Source organism: Vigna radiata, chromosome 6 (assembly GCF_000741045.1).
Source record: "Vigna radiata var. radiata cultivar VC1973A chromosome 6, Vradiata_ver6, whole genome shotgun sequence".
NCBI classification, from domain to species: domain Eukaryota; kingdom Viridiplantae; phylum Streptophyta; class Magnoliopsida; order Fabales; family Fabaceae; genus Vigna; species Vigna radiata.
In genome coordinates this window covers 23,802,945-23,807,559 of record NC_028356.1, presented here as the reverse complement: position 1 = coordinate 23,807,559, position 4,615 = coordinate 23,802,945, and the positions used below count along the sequence as shown (strand labels likewise).

Here is a 4,615-nt window from a genome sequence, read left to right as displayed (position 1 = left end):
TTGTAATGAGCAAAATGAAAACTAAAACCAAAATGTATTGGCAAACAGTTAATGATGGTACTGATATTTGGAGGGTGGCATAAAAATCCATCATTGTCTTCTCCTTCCTTCACTAATAAANTTTATGGTTAAACTCAAAATTTCCTTTTCACTTTATTATAGTTCTTTATTTCCCCACCATGACGCTAATTAAAATCTAGTGACATTTTCAGAAAAATCAAGTCTATAAATTTCCATTGAAGAAACGCAGCAAAGACTCAAAAAAGATAACCCGTAACAGTAATTTCCATTGAAGCTGCCTTTCCTTAATCTACGTGGGAATATGCAATACACAAATTATGCAGAGCATATAGAAGTGCAGAGTAGGGTATATTCCTAAGACACTTTGGCACAATAGCACATAGGCATACAACAACTCAACCATCCAAATTTTGATTCATAAATTCAAACAGGTTGCAAACTAGGGATTTGACTCAAAGATATCACTCAAAAATTGTTCAAATCAGGGACTTGTCCAATATGTTTGGTTGGAGAGAAGCACTTGTCAAATTTATCCAAAAAACGTCTTAACTTCCAGTGTACCATTTAGAATTTTGATGCTCTTATTTTCCCTTCGTTGCCTCTCCCTTCCCATCCAAACGGTTGTGTCCTATGAAGAATGATGCCTACTGCCTAAACCGAAAGACCATATGATCCAAGGTTTCACAAACTCATGACCCACCTTGAAACCTCTACCTAGAGGACCAAACATGTTAAGACTAGTGAAACTGGCCAAGTCCATCATGCAACCTCAAACTCAAAATGACATTCACATCATTTTACAACAACGTCAAATTCAACAAACAAGAATCAAAATAAAACCAAAGAGCACATCACATCATGCAAATTCAATGTAGCCTTTGCAGCAAAATAAAATGACAAAGCACATACCTTGGATTTTGCCTTCCTTGCTTGGTGACGTCTGCTCCCAACACTCTATTCCTCCCTTTACTGCTACAATTCCAATTCCTTCTCAACCTAACCTTATGTTTTTTGGAATGGAAGTGAATTAATGGTTTTCATTATACATTTGCACACAGTTCATTCACACAGAACACAGAAGGACATTACCTCGTCACACACCCAGTACACTGGCCTCACCCTGCGACAGTGGAAGCACTGGTCACGCCGCCACAACACCGTCAACGCACCACCACAACACCGAAGTCATGCTGACACCGTCACAGCACCATCGTTAGGTCGCCACAACACCGTCGTCACGCCGCGACAACAACCTCTCAACAGACACCCTCGAACGGCCCCCTCGTGACAACAACCTCCTCACCGGCACTATCTTGACGTCGACAGTTGAAGAAATTGGGGTTCTCAACGTGTGTTCGAATATGCGATTGAAGAAATTGGGGTTCTGAAGTGAGAGAGGAAGAATTAGGGGAATGCTTGACGAAAACAATTTGGCAGAATGAGAGAGGGAAATCCTAAATCTGATTTCATAAAGGCCTATACCGATGGTTAAAGGCCTTTGGTAAAGTCAGTTCCATTTACCGAAGGGTATAAGCCCTCGGTAATCACCATCTCATGTGCCCTTCGGTAAGGCCTTCGGTAAATCAAATTTACCGAAGGAAAAAAAGCCGTCGGTACTGAGCCTTCGATATTTAGCGCATTTCTGGTAGTGTTCTCCCCTGTCAAAAGAATGACTCTGAATTCGTAGTAGGGGTATATATAGGTGAGGAGCGCGTCAAAATCAGGCCCAAGTCCAGCGAGCCAGCGTCGGGCGGTTTAAGTGTGCCGCCCGGCGGTTTCCCATAACTTGCCGCCACCGCCTGGCGGCAATCGCCACCGCCCGGTGGTTTCCCATATCGTTCTACCGCCGCTCGGTGGCAATCGCTGGCGCCCGACAGTTTCCCTCAGTGACATTTTCCATGTCTACTCCTCGTCCTGGACCGCCCAGCGGTTTAAGTGTGCTGCTGGGCAGTATGTCGACTCTTCAAAACTTCATTTTTCTGCTCTTTTCTTGAGTCAACGACCTGTATCTTCAACTCCATTCTTACTTTTCTCAAATTAGCTACAAAACAATGCAAATTAAGCATAAAATCGCTAAATACAACTTTTGACTCTCTCTAGACTCATTTATTGAGTTTTGCTTGATTCTAAGCTCATTACGAGTAATAAAGGGTGTAATTTGGTCCAAATTGACATATGAAAATCACTGTTTTTCAACCTTCATCAACACTCCTCCTCTTGAAAAGCGTTGGCATAGAACTCCTTCACTAACTCAATGCTGGCTAGTGCAGGATATGTGGTCAGTCTCTCCCAACCTTGCCTCTCTATCTCCAGTCCAAACTCTGGAGCCAAATCTGGGATGTACATAGTCTTCCTCTCCATCAAAAGTCGCCTTTCCTGTACAGTAGCATAATGTTCCTCATGCTTCATAGAGAGGAATCTAGAAGAATAGAATCTCCTAGATCTCTCTGGCTCCTTCCTTTTGTTACCTATAGTCTTCACCCTTCTTGAGGTAGACATTCCTGTATCAAATAAATCCAATAACATCATAGAAACATCATTAGAGGTTAGTGCATCATCAATTACATTTCCAAAACACACACAGTCCAATACTAAGGGAAAAACAGGGCCCCTTCAGCGTTAAAGCACCCAAAAACACAAATTTCCCAATCTGCTTGAATTCCGCTCAGCGGCCAGGGAGACAGCTCAACTATTTTCAACTGGGTTCTTGTAAAACCCTCTTCTAACAACCCTAATCTCCACTCTAACACCAAATCCATCATTCCAGATCAATTTCATGCAATTTAATCAGTTCAAACAGTTTCTATTTCATCAAATCATGCATAGAAATCAAAAGCCCTAATTTATCATGTTCCTAAGCATGTTCTTCACAAATTCCAAATAGAAACCCTAGAAATTGAAATTCCACACTTACTTGAGTGGAGACGTTGAATGCTTGCTAAAATTCTTCTTAATTGATGATGAATGCCCTCTCTAATGCACAACCCTCAATAAAAAACCCCAAACTTTGACAAAACAATGGTGGAAAAGTGAGATTTTGGTGAGTGGGTGATGAGAAAAGTGGGGAATTCTCTCTAAAAACTCTTTGAAAGTGAAAGAGGAGTGCTAGGGCTTAGAGAGACCGCTTAGGCGAGTTGCAAAGAAGAGGTTCGAAAGTGAAAAGCTTCAAAACCGCTCAGCTTTTGAAGAAAGCCGAGACCAAAATACGCCGCAACCGCTTAGCGGTCAAATGGACCGCTCAACGGTTAGTAGTAATTTCCTTTTCGTCTTCTTTGCTTACTTTTGAGAAATCTAACCCTGTAGCACTTGATTTCAACCTTCAATTTTTCAATCACATGCCTTTCCCCTCTCAAATGCAACATTCAAACATGCAATGCACTTAACACAGAGTTAAAACAAATATAATCAACTGGGTTGCCTCCCAGGTAGCGCTTGTTTAACATCACGAGCCTAACCCAAACCTGTTTAGCACTCATCAGTAAGTGCCTTCTTACCAACACCCATCAGTAGTTGTACCTTCCTGGTATCCTTCAGTAGATACATAAAATTTTCGCATCCCTCAATAGATGCTACCCAAAAGTGTTTAAAAATCCAAAAAGTTACATGTCCAAAATCAAATAACCTAAAACTAAAAATGTTTTACAACAAGTGGGATTAATTCAAATATCTTCAAGTCTTTCCATCCCGGTTAGGGTCTTCATCTACCTAACACATCAATTGCCTTCTATCCACTCTTTTGATGGCTTTGGTATATGGTCTCCTGATCTCCACCATGCCATCTTCTTTGATCTTGTTCACAATCCACTTTCTATTTTTGAATCTAACCTGTGAACCACCTGGAAGTGAGGTTTCTTTTGAGTGGATTGTTCCTCCTTTATCAACCTCTTCATCTTTAGGTACCTGCAAAACATTACAACTGTTAGTTTCAGTACCTGATGTGCTATCTTAATCATCTGATGTAACTTCTCTTCTGGACTTCCTATGCCTGGCTCTTTTCTTCACTCTAACATTGTTGTCTGTAGAGCCAGTTGTTAAGTCCCTGGCAAGTGTACTAGATCGTTATCAAGTAATATAAAATGGGTAAGTCCAAGTATCGTTTCCCAAAGGACTCTTAGGCCTTACATTTAATGTAAATAAATCGCATAAGACTTAAGAAAAGAATTAACTTGAAGTGTGTATGCAAAGAACAAAAGTAAACATGCAATGCAATGATTCAATTGGTTTAAAGAAACTATGGATGAAGTGAGTTGTTGGGGTTTACAATTTCATCTTATCCACCCTCATATATCTACTCTTCTTATTTAATTATCTTATTTATCATATTGTCATGCTAATTTTCTTGCTCTACCCTTAACCCAATCCCTTGGTGAAAAGAGCCTAATACTAATTACCGGCTTGTTATCCCTAGCCTCCCCTAGCAATTAATAATGCATGATAAAAGGAAGCAAAATACAATTGATCGTCTTACCCCTATCCCTAGGCGATATTAACATAATCAAGGAATTCGACACCAGTTCATGACATTATTGTATGTCCCCGTATCAATAAAGACAAACAACATTTACCGAATGAGTTAAACGATAAAAGCATTAAG

At 40.4% G+C, this 4,615-nt stretch overlaps 1 pseudogene; it reads right to left on the bottom strand.

The window, feature by feature from the left end:
- Positions 1 to 2,223: 2,223 nt before the first annotated feature.
- LOC106763590 overlaps positions 2,224 to 4,615 on the bottom strand; it is a 24,533-nt pseudogene continuing 22,141 nt past the window's right edge.